Here is a 20,104-nt window from a genome sequence, read left to right as displayed (position 1 = left end):
GCTTAGGAAGAGCCACACTCAAGGGGCCAAAGAGCCGCAGTTTGCTGACCACGGGTATAAGAAAAAGGATCCAGATTTATTACTCCTTTTACATCCTAGACCCTATTTCTGTAGCCATTCTCTATGGACCCATTAGAAAAGGTTTGTTGAGACCCACTGTGAGTATCATCCAAGCCCACTGTGCTAGGTGAAGTGAGTAATAGCTAGAGAATGGAAAATCTTGGTGTGTCCAACATTGCCCCTTTCCTGTCCCTGTACCTTCTGCTCCTTGTATATCCACCCGTCAGGGCTGTGCAATGTCCCACAGTCCAGCAGGACCAAGGAGCAAGCCCTCCAAAATAAATCTTGAAGGTCAATTTCATTTTAGCACAGACCACTATTGTTCATTATATCTTAAAGGGTAGGACAGATATTTATATCTATCATCATTTTTGGATGGTGATAATGGCCAACACATATATTGTACCTACTATTTGTCATCACTGTTATAAATCCTTTATACATAATAACCCTTTGGTCTTCAAAATAACACTATGAAATAGGTGTACTATTAATTTCGCCTTTTTACAGATGATAAAAACAGAGGCTTGGAAAGATCACGTCACACGGTGAGTAAGTGGCAAAGCTAAGATTCAAAACCTGGTACTCTAGTTCCAGAGTCCATAAACCCTTTGTTAGGCCCGATGACAGAGCACAATAAAAAAGACAAGTTCACAATATTGAATGAATTCAATACGCAGTCAATGGTTACTTGTCAACATCTATTCCAACCCAAGCAGATTGTGGACTATTGGCCCAAGTCAATAAAGCCAAATCACAACGGACTCTGAACAAAGAATTCTGGTTTTCCTCACATGTTGGGTCTGAAAGAACCCCCAGAGGTCACCTGGACCTGGGTTAGAAAAATGGGCAGCAGGCCCCTCGGCACCAGGCCAGCCAGCAACCTCTTTCCTGTAAAGAGGATGCGCCAGTGTTTCTCAGTTCCTGCCTCTTCTCGTGGCCTTATTCTGGGCTTCTTCATACATCTGAACAACCTGTCTGGCTCAGGCTTGCAGTCTCCGCTCTGGCTTAATCTCCTACCTCGCTCAGGGACAATATCAGCCCCCTTTGCTAATTTGAAATGTCTTCTCTAGGGCACTCCTGGGGTTAAGAGTATCCTAGTAGTCAAACATCAAGGCTCTGGAACAGAATCTCAGGGCCCAATCCTGGCTCTCATCAAGGCAGGTTACTTAGTTTTCTCTGAGCCTCAGTTTCTTCATCTGTAAAATGGGGATAGTAATAGAACACTCACCTGGAAACGTTGTTGGGGAAATGAAATGAGTTAATGACCTACCTAGAGCTCAGAGCAGCATCAGACATATAATATACACTATATAAGTAAGCTATAAGAAAATATTATTGTTGTTGTTGTTGCTTTTATTATCACTAAGCACCGTCAGTTTTTCCTTGTTATAGTTACTAACAAATATATGAGAAAGATGGAAGTTTTTTTTGCTTTAACCTTTTACTAATTGTAATTACTCAATCATAATTTTCAACTTCTCTGGAACTCTTGGTCTAATCCAGGTTTATGTCCTAACTACAAACATTTACCTGGAGGTTGTTAAGTAACTTGTATTTTTGCTATATATCTGGAAATTTCCTTCAGATTTGCCTGACAAATGGCTCAAAGTTTGTGCATTTACAACATCATTTTAAATATGGCAGGGTGGGATCTTCTATTTTGAGGAAACTATAAAGGTCAGATGGATATAAATATATTTTTATGACCAACTTCAATTAACACATGCTTTTCAAAGAGGCAACAAAAATCGATTTGCTTTTCCACATGACCCAAATAAAATTTTTTTTTCAAATCCAAACAAAAGTCAATTTGGTGTACTTGTAAAAATGGTTAAGGTGGTAACTTTTATTATGTTTACTTTAACACAATAAAAATGTAGAAAAAACACACAACAAAAAAGAATGAACTACTGATACCTACAGGACACAGATGAATTTGAAAGCATTGTGCTACGCGAAGGAAGCCAGACGCACACACACACAAACATATCCTATATGATTCTATTTACATGAAATTCTAAATGAAGTGAAACTATAAGGAAAGAAACCAGTTCAGTGGAGACCAGAGATAGGGGATTGACTGCAATGGGGCATGAGGATAATTTGTGGGGATGAAAGAAACATTCTGAAATATGACAGTGTACATAATCCAACTGTACACTTAAAATAGATACCTTCGATTGTATATAAATTATACCTCAATAAAACTGGTATAAAAAATAAGAGAAAAAGCTCAAAAAATCTACTTGATAATTAAGATGATACATTAATTCAAATGTGCAAACTCAAACCCAGAACCAGAAACAGTGTCTGCCTAAGTCGTGACATGCACAGCACAGAAGGTGTCCAACCCTGAGTCTTGCTGCTTTTGATGAGCCCTCAGGAGCTCCAAGCAGAAGGCCATCTTGGGTCTCCAGGCAGAAATACCACCCAAGAATTGCAGGGGGACCCCTCTTCTGGAGACCTGCCTGTTTCGGCAGTTTGCAAAACTTCACAGATGCTTTTCTGAAATGTTTGCTTAGGAGCCCGTACTTCACACTTGTCTTGGAATTTTGTTCTAGGAAGTCAGCACTGGAATTTGCCTCTTATCATCCCCCAAGTTGTCACATTCATCTACAGGGTAAGCCCTGGGATCAGTGGGGACAATGTCCTAGCAGGTCTCCAGTCCTGCAGACGGAAAGGTCCTGGGCATTTCCACGGGGCAGGGCAGGAAGGCCGAGGCCCTGGAAGTCCCCTCGGTCCATTGTTTCATTTGCAGCTCAGTCACCACCCGCCCCGCCTTCCCCCCCCACCCCCCCCAACACACACACACACAGGGGACTTTCCTTTTTACAGTGCTGTGTCAGTCACTTCACAGAGCTGTCATCTCTGCACCCCAACCTCCCAAATAGAATTGCAAGTGACATGTTGATTTTTGCCCCGAGTTCCATCTTTACCTCAGTTCACTTTCAGAAGGAATGTCTGGCATGTCACCGCGTTCACTCACTTATGATAAAAACTGAAGCACTGGCTGTTCACATGCCGACATCAGACCCAATTCCCTGCCCTTAATCTCCCCAGATAGCGCCCGTGACGTCAGCTCCTGCAGAGCATTTTTAAATGTAAAATAAAGCAATCGGGGCACAGGGGTGGGTGGGGGGGGGGGGGGGGGGAGCCGGGAGGGCAACTCCCCTTGTTCTTAATTATAAAGGAAAATGTCCATAAATGGAAATCTCATGTTTCCTGGATCGACCGGGTAAATTCTCTGAGGTTGGCCGGACTCCAGAGCAGGGCTCTCTGAAGCGAGCGCCCTGGCTGAAGTGGCCGCTTTCACTTTAGGCAGAAGCCTATATGGCGTCCCCACAGCAGGTTCTTGGGGAGCTGCAGCGGCCAGGCCCGACTCTGCCTTTTACTTTGGGAGGGGAGCCGATCCTTTTTCTGTGGTTGGCTGGGGACCCACGTGGGCCAGGAATTGGTGGGCCATCACAGCCCTGCACAAAGAACAACTTCCTTGCATCTATTTGGGTGTAGTTACTGCAGACAAAAATATTCAAATCAAGTCTTTTTTTTTTTTTTTCAACCTATACAACAAATAGAGAGGGCCAGAGAGAGGGCAGTGCTCAGAAAACAAAATAGAAGAAAATAATAATAATAACCAAGAGAGTGAAAGATTCTGAGAGAGGCAACTCCAGTAGATGTCGGGGTGTGCCAACTGTCACGTTCCTTTGGACTGAAATTTTGTCATCCACTCCTGGGTGAGATGTCCATTAGCAGGTTGAACACTGCCCATGGCTCCTCGGCCACTCTAATACTTGGACCAGAGATATGCGGATTTGAACGAGAGGTCACCTGGTTTGAAGGAGCCCACTGCAGTGAAAATTCTTCACTGGGCTTCATGGTGAGGTCAGGGCTGCAGGTGTGACAGGGTGAGAGGCGGCCACCCTTAGGTCAGGCTCCCCAGCCTTGCCTTTCAAAACCAGAAAAGAGTTCAGGTAACAAAGTTTCTAATTGTGCTTCTTCATTACCATCTAGAACTCTCCACTTTAATAAGTGAAGTTATAAAGCAGCCGTGGGCAAACTACGGCCCTCGGGCCAGATCCGGCCCGTTTGAAATGAATAAAACTAAAAAAAAAAAAAAAAACCGTACCCTTTTATGTAATGATGTTTACTTTGAATTTATATTAGTTCACACAAACACTCCATCCATGCTTTTGTTCCGGCCCTCCGGTCCAGTTTAAGAACCCATTGTGGCCCTCGAGTCAAAAAGTCTGAAAAACTATAGCATTTGGAGCCTAGTCCTCTCCTGTAGATAAGAAACTGTGAACACATTTTAAACACTTAGTAATAATGCTGACAATTACAGTACTGACAGTGAAGCTGTATGGAATGTTCTGGATGTGAACAGCTCAGCGCTGGGAAATGCAGGGTTTTGGAGTGTGTTCCTCACCACCACCCTAGGAAGCAGGTCCTGCTATTATCCTCATGTTGAGGTTACTCACACATCCAATACCTCTATCTAGAGTTATTGCTGACCTCCAATATACAAAAAATTAAGCCTCGCATGGGATAAACATGCCCTCCTCCCATTTAAAAACAAACAAAAATGAGTCAAATATTCAAATAAAACATGAAATTCCTAGTCTTTTATATACCATATTCTGCAGTGACTCCTCTCCTGCAATAAAAGTTTGGTTATTAGGGACGCATTTTCCTTTTCACGTTACCTTTTTAAATTCTTCAGGGTACAATGACTTCAGACTCTTACGCAACATCCTTTTACATCATCCAATCAGGGCCCTTGCTCTGATATCTTAATCCAGGTATGCGCACTTTATTAAGTAATTCAATTCTTGAACTCCTCAGGGTAATTGGGAATGATTGTCGGCCTGGTGCAGAGCCTGAGCAGCCGGAGAGAACTCCAGATCCCAGTAGCTACCTCCCTGGCCGCAGCGTTTCTGGAGGCCGGGTCACACAGAAATCCCCAAACATTCCTGGGTGGTTCTCCTTCAGGAAGCCTGCAGATTGGATGAGACCTCGGTTAAAAGGGGGAACTTTTAGACCACTGCGATTATGGAAAGAGCTACCAACAATCACAGAAAAATCTAGACACTCCCGACTAACTTGAAAACCTCTGAGTCTACTTAGATTTAGTAGAATTAAGGCAGTGATTCAGACAACTTAAACCAAAATGACGCACTTCTCCCACCCACCCACCTGCTTTCCATGAATGTCGTGTAGGCCTGGATGATCTGGACATTGTTTCAATGTCCTGCTTTTTATTGTACAAATGCACAGCCGAGCAAGGGCTAACTTCCAGTGCTTGGCCAAAGCTACTGATGTTGTGCTGATTTCTTACCTCAAGGTCCTCTTTGTATAATACGACCCTTGGAAGTAGCTTAGGAAAGTTCAGCAAAAGCAGAATATGACTCCTTGGTTTTTCGGAAGAATTGTCTATATGGAAGGGAATGCATTATATATGCCCCAGGAATTCTTAGAATTGCACCGATGCGAAAAAGTCTACGCACAGAAAGGGACGTATTTTACTTGAGCTCCAGGTAGAAAATGTCCTTTTGAGTAAAAACTGTGGGCTTTTGTCTGGTTGATTTGCTGCTTAGGTTTAATCTTATCCTCAATATTTTCTAAGAACTTTCTCATCATTTGGGTTGTACACCTGAAACTAATATAATATTGTATGTCAACTGCAATTGAAAAAAAATAAAATTAAAAAGCATTACAGTACAGATACATACACGAAACTTTGAGACAAATTTGCTGAACAAAAGTATGTTTTAGCATTTCCCAATACTTTATGATTTTATAAACTTTATATGTCTCCAGGCCTGTCTGGCTGAAAAAATCCCATTTTTAGACATCCAGTAGCCATCCCTGGTGATGGTTTTGGTTGCTTTTTTCTTAGGCTGTTTCCAAGCTTTTCTATGAATGTCTTGACAAAGAAAAACCAGATTGTAAAAGGTTTTTACATTTAAATGTGCCACAGCTTACAGTCATCTTCCTAACATTCTTAAGGGGTAATTTAGATAAGATATAATTTCCATCATATTAATATTTAAAGTGAGATATAGAAAGGTGAGATTTGGCCTGATTGGAAGAAAAACAATTCTGAAACTCAAGTTCTCTTAGTTTATTAAAATAACTTAATATATCACCAAAGCTATAAAAATTCATACAACTAAGCGAGACTAAAATGAATATAAAAGAATGATGTATGACTGTAAGAATGGTATAAGAAACATTAAACTTCAAAATGAGATGTTGCTTATGAAAGATTTTTTTTTTTTACATTTTACAAGTGGTTTCTTTTTTTTCATAAACTATTTTTATTAAGTTCTAAGGTTTAAGGTCATTTTCCTTCATTCCGTTTTAGACGTGCATTTGAAAAGTACTTTCTTATGTTTAGAGCTTGAAGGAGACAAAGGGAAGAGACCTGTGCTTAAGGTCAAGGGTATTACTAGAGAGAAAGTCCACATTCTCAGTGCCTCTTGGCATTCATGTTCTTAGTCTCATCACAGAGAAAGTGTCCTCCAACCCATATATTTCATAGATTTAATCAAACCGTCACTGCCTCCAAGAAGGCCCACACCACCAATCTAGGTAATTAAAAGAAGCTAGTGTGCCCTGGCTGGTGTGGCTTAGAGGTTAGAGTGGTGGCTTGCTCACCGAAGGGTCTCGAGTTCGATTCCCGGTCAAGAGCACCTACCTGGGTTTCAGGTTCTATCCCTGCCCTGAGAGGCAACACCATCAATGTGTCTCTCTCACATTGATCTTTCTCTCTCTCTTTCTTTCTCTCTCTCTCTCTCTCTCTCTCTCTCTCTCTCTCTCTCTCTCCCCCTTCCCTTCTTTCCCTCCATTTTCTCTAAAAACCAATGGAAAAAATATCCTCCAATGAGGATTAACAAAAAATAAACAAACAACAAAAAGCTAGTGTAGCTTTATTCCCTATTTTTCACATTTTTTTCTTTCTTTATTGATTAAGGTATTACATATGTGTCCTTATCCCCTCATCTCCCCTGCCTCTCCCCCCTCCCCCCCGCTCATGTCCTCACCCCCTGGTGTCTATGTCCATTGGTTATGCTTATATTTCACATTTATTTTTAATGATGGAAAGGAACATTTATAGAAGCAGGTGTCAACTCTTTTTGGTGTCTGCAAGTTTTGAGAGTCATAAACATTTTAAGTTTTCTGTCGGCTAGGATGCATTTAGCCGCAAGGAATAGAAATCCCAACTCAAAGTGGTTTTTACAATAAGCAAACCTATAGGCTCACATAATTGAAAACCCAGAGGTTGGTGGGGAAAGGGGTTATATTATCCTGTGATCCAATGAGACCACCAAGGAAGCAAGTTTTCCCTTTCTCTTCCATCGCCCAGAGGACACTTCACCTGAAGGCAGTTGTCCTCATAGCTGTACACTGCTGGCCGGTTACAATCAGGGTTATATGCGTCCTTACTCACACAGGCAGGAAGAGATCAAACTCCTCTCCCCCAAACTTCAAACAAAAATCTCTCCTCTTCATGGGGCCAGTTTTGGTCATATGTCTGTCTCTGAACCAGTAATTTTCTCCAAGAAAATGCTTTATGCTGATTGGTTTAAGCCTAGATGCCATAATCATTGGCAAGAGGTTTAGGAGAACACGGATCTGCTTAGTCCAGAGGTCAGCAAACGTGGCTGTGGGCCGAATCCTGCCCCCCAGCTGCCTCTGTGAAGTTTTATTGGAACAGTCACATTCTCCCTCTGCATGTTACCCATGGCTACTTTTGCAATATAACAAGCGAGTTCAGTAATTGCTAACAGAGACCATTGGACCCAGAAATGTTCAAATAGTTACTATCTGGACGTCTACAGAAAAAGTTTGCCAGACCCTGGTTTGGGTCAGCATGGGCCCGCTTTGGACCTGAGTCCAGGCCCCTAAATCATGTTGCCACTCCACGAGAGAAAATTGGACTCAAAGTTAGATTGACATGTAGTCCCTCACATGTCAACCTAAGTGGAGTGTTTTCTCTTGGTTTTTTGGGGGGTTTTTTCCTGAGAAGAGCTGAAAAATAGATGAACACACACCAGCCTAGTTTTGAAAGCCCTAGTTTTTGAAGTCCATTGACTTATGTCTCTTCTAGATTCATCGATATCGATTCCTTACATCGATCTGTGTTCCAACCTTGGCTCTATGGTTCTTTGCTTTTGTTTCTTGTTTATGTGTGCATGTTTTTCTGAATCGTCTTCAAGAAATTTGTTAATTTCATGGAACTAGACCAGTTGTCGGCAAACTGTGGCTCTTTGGCCCCTTGAGTGTGGCTCTTCCACAAAATACCAACTTCTGCGCATGGGCCACGAAGTTTCAATCTCACTGTACGTGCGCGCCCGCACTTGGTATTTTGTGGAAGAGCCACACTCAAGGGGCCAAAGAGCTGCATGTGGCTCGCGAGCTGCAGTTTGCCGACCACTGAACTAGACTAAACTTTCTTCCAGATCTTCAACCCTCCAACAGTGCTACCTGGAGTTCCCCCAAGACCCGCTACAGTCAGAGAAGAAATCTCCGGCAAACCAGGGCTTGGCAGTGCCTGTCCAGTCATAGGAAGGACCAGTCCTGCCCAGGGTGATGTCATGATTTTCTAGGTAAGCGATTTCCTGCCAAAACAGCCATCTGACCTTTCTTTTTCCATAGCTTTTCTTGTTTATTTTTCTTATGACAGGTGCAATACATGTCCTCGGTAGAAACCTTAGAAAACACAGATAACAAAAGGGGGAAAAACAAAGAAAGAAAGCTTGTCATCATCCCACACCCCAGGGAACTTTGAAAACATGCTGCTGCCTGTTCCAGAGGTGCAGTCTTCCCTCCAAGTGATCTGAGCAGCTTTGACTTTTCCAACAGGAAGTCGTGATGGGATCGTTTCGTTTTTCAGCCCCCTATATTTACGTTTTTCAGCCCCCTATATTTACGAAGTTACTGAATGGGTCTATTCTTTGACTCACCTTTCTAAGGGTCATCAGTAAATTGTGAACTTTCTCACCATTTTTGGAAGAGGCCAGAGTTGGAGAAGTTGCTGTTTCTAATTGCTCTCTCAATGCCTCGCGTAAATCTTTTGCAAACATGAAAGAACCCACTTCTCTGCATTGGGGCTGGTATAGACCACCTCACCGTATTTTGTAAATAAAAGGGAGCCAACCTTTCTGAAGTATAGGGTTGGGAAAGTCAGCTCAGTTTCGCAAATCCTCATTTAGGCACACCTGTGGGTTTGCTAATGCTCATTATAGAAACCACTTGAAAATGCCCCAAGGCTGGGTTGTTTCCAAGCGCTCAGATCAGTATGACTTAGGTTTAGGGCTAGAATAGTCTATAGGGTAGGACTCAATGTTACTCCGAGTGCCTGTGGGGATCTGAGTGTGGGCTCAGGACCAATGTTGTAATTAGGAAGCAGGCATGACTTCAGAGAGGGGTGCCTTCCCACCTTGCTCACGCACCCACCCCACTCCATTATTTCTCTATAGCGTCCACACAGTACAGCTGACACCACGGGTCAAAATAACCCTGGCCATTCATAGCCTAAGGATAATTCCTGTTGAAGAGAGCAGGAGCTCCTGCTGCCGGGAAGAGGAGTGAATGGGGAGGAAAGTACACAGATGATAGACGTGAGAATAACACTGACTCTGGGCCCAGGCTCTCTGGGTCTGTTTTTCTTCATGGATAAAATAATGACATAATAACACTCACCTCCTTCACAGTGTTGGCTGCTGTGAAGGTGAAAGGCAATACATGGGCTAAAAACTTAGCACAGTATCCTAGGTAAGCATGGGCTCTTATTTTTATGAGGGGAAAGGGTCTGGGATGGGAGAACTGGGAGCTCTGAAACATACTTCTCTTTACAGAATTGCCTGCCTGTGCAGTCCATATTTACAGGGTGGTGGCTGCCCAGGACTGCCTGCTTCGTGACCAGACTTTCTGCATCAGATGGACTCTGAGAGCGGCAGAGTTTACTTTCCAGTCAAGTACATTAAAATATATATTTTTTTAAATTATTTTTTAGCCCCGACAGGTGTGGCTCAGTTGGTTGGGCGTTGTCCTGTGAACCGAAAGGTTGCTGGTTGCTTCCCCCTGCTAGTGTTTTAACCTAATGTCCCTTTCCCGTTCCAGGATCCAACCAGGCTACCAGACGATTTATTGGTCATGTTTCGTTAGGCTCCTCTTGACGGACAGCATCTTAGGCTGTTCATGTTTTAGATGACCTTGACAGTTTTGAGGAGCACTGGTCACTGTTTTGTAGACTGTCCCTCAGCTGAGGACTGCCTGATATTTTTCTCATCATTAGATTGGGGTTGTGAGGTTTGGGGAGGAAGATCATAAAGATAAGTGCCATTTTTATATCCTCTGGTGAAAGGTACGTGATTCCAACATAATGTTGACATTGACCTTGACCACCTGGCTGAGGTTGTTTGCCAGGTTGCTCCCCCTGAAGTTACTCTTTTCCCCCTCTTCCCATATCTGACTCTTTGGAAGGAAGTCACTACACATGCCCACAACTAAGGAGTGGGGAGTTACCCACTACCTCCTTGAGAGCAGAGTATCTATGTAAATTATTTGGAATTCTTCCATATGGGAGAGTTGTCTTTTCTGCTCAAGTAATTTTTCTAGTCGAAGCTTTGCTTGAATGAATTATTTTCTACCAAGAAACCAGTGAAAAAATAGTCTAAAGCCAGCTTCCCCCAAATCGATGTTCTTAACACTCACCACTTTCTGCCATCAAGTATTAATGCTTGGAGTGTTCTTAAGGTGAGCATGGGGGTGGGGGTGGGGGGGAATAGAACAAAAGCAAGATTACTAAAACCAGCTCTGGAATGAGAGAGTCCTTGTTAACCCTACATGGAAAGGCCTGAAAATGATGAAGGAACTAAAAATAAAACGAGTGGGATGGTCAAAGCCAATATGAATGAAAAGCTGTGAGCCAAGCGGAAAAGAATCCTCTGGCGAGTTCAAACTGGTTGCCTCAGCGTGTTCTGAAAATGTGCTCTCGGGGTTCTAGGCCACGCGGTTCCTTCTGCAACCATAAATCCCGCGCCTCCTCAGAAAGAGACCATCTCCATGTCCCACCTAAAGCACACACCCATAGATTGCTCTAGCATTGGTATGCTCCCCCAATCTCTCTCTCACACCAAACAACTCGAGAATAAATGACATGTCATGGAATTAGGATGATTACAATTAGAATAAATGGCTGGGTAGCTCAACATCCACTTGGACTTTTTCTTAGAAAGGCTTATTGCAAAACGAAAAAGCATGCATTTGGAGTTGTTCATTTGAAAGGAAATGGGGGATGAGTATTTTTGGGTCAGCCTGTCAGATTTCTCCCTCTGATTGGTCAGATCAAATGTTAGTGACCATTGTCTTCATTGCTGCCAAAGCATCAGCTTACAGAAATAGGTGAGTGTTCATTTCCTCAGAGTTTACCCCAAGACAGGGAGACCTTTAATGTGCTCACCGGGTCCCTTTCACTCCCCCTCAGGTGGGGCGCAGCCTGGTCGCAGCAGTCCACGGTGGTCCTGACACATTTCGTTGGAAAGCCACCCATTGCATGGGATATAGAAGCATCCGTCTCCAGCGGTGAATTCCTGTCTTATCTTGTTCTCCTGCGCTCCCACAGCCATCTGGGACAAGCCTTCATTTTGACTTATTATCCCAGGCCACTGAAATGAGCTGAAGGAAAACAGCCTTCGGTCAGCTCCAGTGTAACCACTGTGAGGATTTTTAAAAGGAATAACTCTATCTGGTTCAGAGCCTCTTCAATTTCCCACTTCCTACAAATGCAGCAAATAGAGAATTCCTGATTGAACAGAAAGTTCAAGAATGAAGCTGTTGGGGTTGACTATGGTCTCTGGCTAATTAAACCCTGCTAACATTTTTTTTTTCTAAAGTATGGCACTCACTCTACTTTCCAGACTAAGGTATTCATGCCTTCACTTAACATGTTGGGTGCCCTCTCTGTGTTCCCCAAATTGTCTAAAATGTGATTACTGTCACCTTTCTGGAATATTTTGGATCTCATTCACTCTTCACCATTATTTTTCCTCTTCAGCGCTATAGTTAATGGAGACAGTGTAGGCCGAATTTTTGCCCACCCTTTGACTTTACTTCAAAATTTTGGGAAGTTCTTTGTCTTTTTTTGTTTTTATTTTTCAGAGAGATCATTAATATGAGTTTTTATTCTTGAGATATTTTTCTTTCCAATTAACTCAATTGCTGAAAAACAGCCAGTCAAATTAAGGGTTCTGATAAAAAAATGTCTAGCTAAATGTTTTTCAAATTCTTTGCCTGAAGAGGTACACATAGAAGGTCAATTTGCAGGAAGCTCATGGCAACCACAAAGGGAAGTACAGTAATCTGATATTTGGTTAGAGCAGATCAAATATCCCTTGTGAAACCATTGGCTTTACAGAAATTACTCAAGTGTACTTCACCAACCCCAAGTATGTGCACTTGCTAATGTTCACCTGGGATTCAGACCCATCCCTTTCCATCAAGGAGTCTCATCAACTGTCCCAGTCATATGTGTGTGCAGGATGCAGAGAGCCAGGGCACTGGTGAGTCATGATGGGTCATTCATGGACTATGGACGACCAGTGAACAATGATTTCATTTGGTTTCACTTAGAAATAAGACTTTTGAACAATTTACTAAAGTGGCTTCTATAGGCACAAGATTGAAAGGAAAAAAATGTGACTGCTTAACCAAATAAATGATCGGGTAATACACACCCTACTTGGCTACTCATTCCTGCATTCACATTTAGATCTTGCCATTCCAAGTAACAAGTACCTCTTCCAGAACTTCAGTTTCAAACACCTAATCTCTAATCACCAACTCTGCTTTTTCAAAGTCAGTCTCTCTATTGACTAGACCTTAATACCAACCCTACCCACCCCCCCCCCCCACCCCCCGCCAGGACCACTGAACCTACCACCTTTGCACTTCTCCATCCCCTCTCACCATCGCAGCGCTCCTCACTCGCTATAAAGGCCATGGTCAGTCATGCCTTAGAGTCCCATTAGAATCCCATGCACAACTTACTGTCATAACTTTGAATCCATGCTTATTAACCTCAGGGGGTTCTGAGCAATCAGACTCCATCTCCATAGTCCACTGGTTGTCCTGTTCTCCTTGAAGACTATTTCACACTTTCCCCTTTTACTCTCACATCTCACACTTCCTCCCCCAAGTCACTCTCTGCTAGTGACCTAGCTAGAGGCACCAGAAGAGAACCTCTACCACACGCTTCTGCTGCCACATCCAACTGCTCGTCCTCCTTTTCATCTTCCCTGTTGTCACATGCCCCATGGAAGGCCGACAGGAGGACTTAACCCTTCCCCTGGAGAAGGATTCTTCACCCTTTCTCTGGAGTCACTGGCTTTTCTTTCTTTTCTCAAATGTTCCCATCTTAAGAAACAAGAACAATTCCCTTGAGCCCATGTTACACGTTAGCTTCTGCCCTATTTTTCTGCTCCCTTTTAGAGTTGTCTCCCTTATGGGCAATAAGAGTTGTCTTTACTCCAATGCCACCTTCTCAGTGAGGTCTTTCCTGACCACTTTGTATAAAAATTGCAAGCTCCACCTCACACCCCAAACACTTTCTGCCCCTTCCCTGCTTTATTTTTCTCCATAGAACTTTCTACCCTACTAGACACTGGCATGCTACTTGGAGGCAGTATGATGTGGTGGATGAGATACAGGTAAGTGCTGGAGTCTGTTTGCCTGAGTTCAAGGCCTGGCTGTGTCATTTACCAGGTAGTCAAAATAGAATCTCTCTCTCCTTCATTTTCCCCATCAATAAAATGAGAATAATAATAGTAGTATCCACCCCATTGGGTTGTAGGCTTAATATTTATAAAGTGCTTGGAACAGCATCTGGAACATATTAAGTGCTACACGGTTAGCTTACATATTTCATCTACCACTTGTTTATTATGTCTCCCTTGCTAGAATGTAAATTCCGTAAGGGTTTTGTCTGCTCTATCCCCACCACATCGGTGGGGCCTCCCACAGAGCTTCTCAGTATATAGTTGTAGAATGACAGGTCATCAGTTTCTCATCTCAGGAGTCAGTAGGAAACATTTGCTAAAAAAAAAAAAATTGCTTACTGTAATGATATGCATAAGAACAAAAATCAGAGTTCCCCTAGAGCATGGGCCTGGATAAATCTGTGCTAATCATCGATAGGTGGTAAGTCTCTTTCCCAGGTTATTTCAGAAAGTCACAGAATAGACTCTCAGCATGCTAGGTGGACATGCATTGGCTTTATGTTATTACTAGATGAGTAACCATCAGAAGTCATTTTCCTCTGATGACAGAGAACCAACCGAGGTGTTCCAGTTGTAAACTAATGCTCCCCTCAGTATCTTTTGACCAGAATATTCTTCACAGTACCACCGAAGACAGCAAGTACCCACAGGGTACTCTGGGGTCCCCAGGAGAGGGGGCTCCCTAAATAAAAGTCACTATTATCTTCCTCTACCATCTCCCAGGCTCTGGAAATATAGACCCCAAAGGCTAAGCTGAAGAGTTCAGATCTTTTAGCTCATGGAAGCGGCATTATTTCTGTTATTGTTGCTGTTTTGTTTTAATAAAAACACACCTGGTAATAAAAACACACCTGGCACCGAGTCCTGGCTGAGACGTCAGGGCTATGTGTTTACTGTCCAGAGCTTATGTTCTAAGCATGGTGTGGGCTTAGAGCAGGCCGGGGCCCGAGAGCAACATTGAACAACTCCTGCACTGAGTGTCAACTTGTGAACCAGGAGGTTACGGTTCAATTCCTGGTCAGGGCACATGCCTGGGTTGTGGGCTCCATCCCCAGTATGGGGTGTGCAGGAGGCAGCGGATCAATGATCCTCTCTCATCATTGATGTTTATATCTCTCCCTCTCCCTTCCTCTCTGAAATCAAAAAAATATATATATATATTTTTAAAAGAAGTCAGCTGTGCCTCTTCCATTTCTGAGTTTGAAAGATTTAATGAAGCAGACCATGAAGGCTCTGCCCCGTCAAGCCATTGCCCGTTGCCCCAGTGAATGCATGCCTTGGGGTGCCCTTTCTTCCTCTGGCAGAAGGCTGATTCTGCAGCCTCCGGGCACATTCTGGAGGCCGGGCACTCCCCTCGGAGCCGCACCCATGTCGTCATGCAGTGAGCACACCAAACAGGTTCTCCTGGCCAGACAGCGGCTGAGGTGTCTGCAGAGCAAGGGAAGTACAGTCATGCACACGCCCAGTGAAACAGTGACATAAAGGAAGCAACTGCTCGGCCTTAAAATAAATACAGTAAGTGCACTGTGGTTGGATTTCCCATATGGGGATGATGGAGCTCATGGGTCCTTCCCAGCTCCGTACTTACTTTTGCATTAGTGATTTCATAGATTTTTAAAAAGAAGGCCCCAAATTGTACAAGCTTCAGGCCCCACAGTAACTTGTTTGCCTGGTTATACTACATTTTGTATAGTTACACCTACTTACCCATTTCTAGGAAACGCAGGCGAAGTTGACTTAGCTGAGGGTACTCAGCTAACTTGTCCATGAATTGTGGCCACGCGATAGGGCCCGAGGTTAAAACTGAACTTCTTTTGATGTCTTCAGGTGTATTTGTTGGTTATCCTAATTCCAAAGGCATCTCTCATACTAAATGACTTGGCTCTCTTTCATTTTACGCTTGAGGAAACATTCAGGACAGGCTCACCAAATTCGTAGCATTAGATGGTAATGATGAATTATAAAGTCTAGTCTCTTCCATGATCTTTTGGTCTGTTCACAGCTCTTGGACAGAAATTAGTATTTAAAAGGTCTTGTGGAAAGTGGATAAATCAATTGTAAATGAAAATACTTACAAGGTTTAAAAAGTAGATTTGTCAATGTCATAAAATACAAAGGAAGTCTCAGGAACTGTTCCAGATGAAAGGACATGAAAGAGACATGACAACTGAACACAACACATGAGTTCAGATTTTCTTTTTCTCTAAAGGACATTATTGAGACAAATGATATATTAGTTATCTATGGCTGTGTAACATATTACCCTAAATTCAGTGGCTTAAAACAACACAACTTTATTGCATTTCTGTAGGTGAGAAGTCTGATTGGCGTTTTCCTTGTGTCAAAGTGTCTCTATTCCCTTCTGGAGGCTCTAGGGGAGAAGCCATTCCCGCCTTTTCCATCTTCTAGAGGTGCCCGCGTTCCTCGGCTCCTGCCCGCTTCCTCCATCCTCCAGCCAGCAATGGTGGGCCTAGTTCTCGTCACATTGCATCACTGCGGCTTCCTTTCCTGCCTCCCTGTTCCAATTATAAGAATCCTTAGGATTATATTGGTCCCCTGATAACCAACATAATGTATTGTAAGATCAGCTTAAATTCCCCTTTGCTGAGTAACCTAATCCATTCACAGGTTGTAGGGATTAGCATGTGGATATCTTTGGAGGCCCATCATTCTGCCTACCACAAGTGGTAAGAGTAGTCTATCAATGGTAATTTCTCCGATTTTGACAGTTGTACTGTAGTTATGTAAGAAAGTTCCCTGTCTTTACATTGAAGTATTTATGGGTCAATGGGGCAACATGCCTGCAATTTAAAAGTCCCCCCCCCCCTCTTTCCCTTTCTCCTTCTCCCTCTCCCTCTCCACCCTTCCCTATCTCCTTTTCTCCCTCCCTCCTTCCACAGACAGCAAGAGAACAAGAGTGAGGGCAGCAAAACAGCCAATGTAGTAAAATATTAATATTTAGGAAATCCAGGTCAACTATCGAAGAAGGTTTTGTACTATTCTCGCAATTTTTCTGTAAGTGTGAAATTGTGTAATGATAAAAAATGTTAATGTAGTCTTTGTTATAAGCAAAGCTCCCATTTCTAATAAATACTTAAATTTGTCACATTATTATGAATGACATGTTCATTCTGATATATCTTTAAAAATCTCTTTTGAAGCATTAAGGACATATTAGCAATTTGTTTAATGACATTATTTGTAATAAACTATGAATGTTGTACATTGGGGAGTCTTATGTCTATTATGAAAGTAAAATAAATTATTTTGGAATATTCTGTTTCTATTTTAAAATTCAGTATTTTAAAATGGTGTCTTGAAGAAGAAAGTGTTTAAAAGCAGGCAAAAGACTATAGTTAAGAGTATTCTGCCAATATTAATTTCTTAAGTTTTGACAAATGTGCCGTGGTTCTCTCAGATGTTAACATTAGAGGAAGCTCGGTGAAGGTAGAGAGAGCTGAGCCAGCTTTACACTCTACCCCTGGACGTAAATAGGGCAGCAGGAGAGGAGTGTGAGCTGGGTGGTGTATATGGGCCAGGCTGCTTCAGGACAATCAGGTTTCAAGTGATAATTCTGCCACTAACTGGTTCCCATATATTGTTCAAGTTACTAATATACATTAAATTCTGCTTTGATTTCTCCAAAAGGGGATTTGTTGAAACTGAAAATAATTGTGTACCATAAAAATTCTTAAAGGGAAAATAAACCAAAATCACGAGTGAATAAGGCAACATGCTAAAATAGGGGTGAGGGTGATGGAGCGGGGGACCATGCTTGAATTTCCTCACTGGGCAAATGGAGACCCTAATCAAATGAGGGGCAAATGAAAGAAAATAATTACGAAGGTGGCTTTTCAAACAGGGCATATAATGCAAGCTATCTCGATGGTGCCAGTCCTTCCAAAGTCCCCAGGAACTTAAAGAGGGCGACCCATCTGAAATCTACAGGGTGAAACTCGCATCTCTGGCCCGTTCTCAGCCTCTGCATCAGCCCGACCGAGACCGCGGAGAGCAGACTGTCTGAGCCAAGAGCAATCAGCAAGTTGCAACACACACTTCTCTGACCAGGCTAAACGTGTAATCACCCAAATCACAGCTGTCTCCCCCGAGCCTTCATCCTGGACGCTGGCTCAGCAACCCAAGGTGTAATCCACACCAACACAGCCCTTCCTCCCCAAACAGTTCTGCTGTGGCTGGACTTGTGCTTACGTTGCATGAACCTCAAGCTGGAAACTATGCTCAGGAGGAGAGACGCGTCCGTGGAAGAAATGGTGGGGATCGATTAACAGCGAAGAGCCAGGAAAACTGGTGTGGTACATCCCAGAAGGCGGGCGCTGAATATTCAGAAAGAAATTGCACTAGAAATGCTTAACACTTAGTTGCCACGGCACAAAGGTTGATGATCACATTTAGTTACTGCAGTGATGAAGGATCTCAGTTATCAGGGCAGACTCCATGGAATGGACCCCCTAAAACATCAGCCTGAAGTTCAAGTAGAATTATTTGCTACTAGCCATAGCGAAAACGGATTATAGGAGGAAGGAAGGGCGGTCCTCACAGGTATAAGTAGGCACATTTCACAGTCACTTAAGTCGACGTGGACATTATTGTGGGAATCATGCTTAAGAGAAGGTTACATTTCCGATCAAGGCGTGACCCTCCACTTTTTGTAGAAATAAATACAAACTGTTTTGAATTACTCATAAGCCATACCTCTACGGCCTCTATTACAAGGCTTCTAATACCAGTCTGTTTAAATTCACTGGGACCATTCCAAGGAGTCAGAGAAAAAGGGAGGGAATTAATGCTATAACTTGGGCCAGAGCCAGAGATACCTACAGAAGAAGCTGCCGGTAAAAATCACAGCCCCACGCCCATGGCACTGGGAATGGCTATCGTGAGCCTGGGAGCTGGAGAAACGGGCCTTGCAGACCAGATCGCATCACTCACTGGACGCTGGCTGCTTAGCTGTGTGTGTGGCGTGTGCAGTGCCATTTGGTGAAAGACAACAGTTGGTTTTGCTTATCGAACTGCAAATCCCTGCGTAGATGAGTGTGTTGAGGGAGCAGAATGTTGTTGGAAGGAGGCAAGAGAGGGCGTTAACAAGTATCTCTAAACCTCCCTCTCTGCTCACAGCAGGGGAAAAGTAACAGAATAAGGAGAAAAGGCAGATGAGGAAGGATGACTACGTTCATGTCATCGAGACAACCTGAGTAACTACACCTCCCAGCCCCGAGGATGTGACTATGAATGACACAGACCTGGGTCTTGGGAAGGGGGAGGGAGGGAGAGGTGGCTGGAACACCTGATCAATAAAATGTGCCCAAGGGTGGTGCTAGGAGACAGAACACGGCTGGGAGGGGTAGTGGACCTCAGGAAGGAGTGGCTAGTTTCAACACAGGAGACTTTCCTGTATTGGGGAGAGGAAAGGAAGGGTGTTCTGGGCAGAGAGAAGAGCTACAGCAAAGACATGGAGGTTTTATAACAACACTTGAAATGTTGGACTTTCTCAGGTTTGAATTGCAAATCGGGGACTTTGAAGCTTTTCTTTGGACTTCTGCTAAATATTTCCCTTTCTTAAGCATGCATTTAGAGTGTCATTTATTCATGCAGAGCAGATGCAATCCTTCCAGGACACTCAGTATGAATATAGGACATGCTGGTTGACGACTCCTGAACCAGGGGAGCCTCTGAGAGAGAGATTACTAACTAGGTCTACCAGACCTGAAGCCCTGAACCTAACTGTCCCCTATACCTGGGCTCCTGAGCATTAAAGAGAAAAAACCAACATGATATAGAAAAATGTTAGTTACATGCAAACAAGTGGTTAGAATAAGATGGAACTTGGAGACATTGTAGAAAATAGGTCTACCTTTCATCTAGCACCAATATTCCACCTTTGTGTGGAAATTACCTAAAAATCGGTACAGCGGTCTGGTAGGGCTAGGAAGTTTCTTATTTTTCACTCCAACTAGGAATACTCACTTCATTTAGACCTGCTTAGTGTGAATAGGCAAAACTATCTGCCACTGACCATTTCTCACTTGTTTCCACAAGCTATGGGCCTGGGGACACCTGATGTTTCCTCGGGCCGGGACTTTCCTCACCTTAGGAAGAAGGTGCCACCTTGCTTTTGTACCTCAGGACCCCTTGGTCCCAGGGGTCTCCTTCGGCATTATTCCACCATAAGCTTCATGGACGGAGCTGGTGAATTCAGATTCACCGGGACTACGATGCTTATTTAAGGAGTAAGCCTCTGG

At 43.3% G+C, this 20,104-nt stretch overlaps 1 protein-coding gene across 1 annotated transcript in view; it reads right to left on the bottom strand.

The window, feature by feature from the left end:
- The window catches only part of LAMC2 (laminin subunit gamma 2), a 71,782-nt gene extending 58,343 nt beyond the window's left edge, over positions 1–13,439 (bottom strand). Inside the window, exons 1-3 of the mRNA XM_070397047.1 lie at positions 13,117–13,439; positions 11,531–11,745; positions 4,767–5,057 (exon numbers count right to left, since the gene is read on the bottom strand). The gene's annotated coding sequence lies outside the window, so the exon portion shown is untranslated. The remainder of the gene's footprint in view (positions 1–4,766; positions 5,058–11,530; positions 11,746–13,116) is intronic.
- Between the last annotated feature and the right edge of the window lie 6,665 nt (positions 13,440–20,104).

The sequence above is a fragment of the Myotis yumanensis genome, unplaced genomic scaffold, assembly GCF_028538775.1.
Source record: "Myotis yumanensis isolate MYYU_CA2020_CCGP unplaced genomic scaffold, mMyoYum1.0.hap1 SCAF_17, whole genome shotgun sequence".
In the NCBI taxonomy this organism is placed as follows: Eukaryota; Metazoa; Chordata; class Mammalia; order Chiroptera; family Vespertilionidae; genus Myotis; species Myotis yumanensis.
The sequence above is the reverse complement of the archived record's forward strand: the minus strand, read 5'-3'. Positions and strand labels throughout refer to the sequence as shown.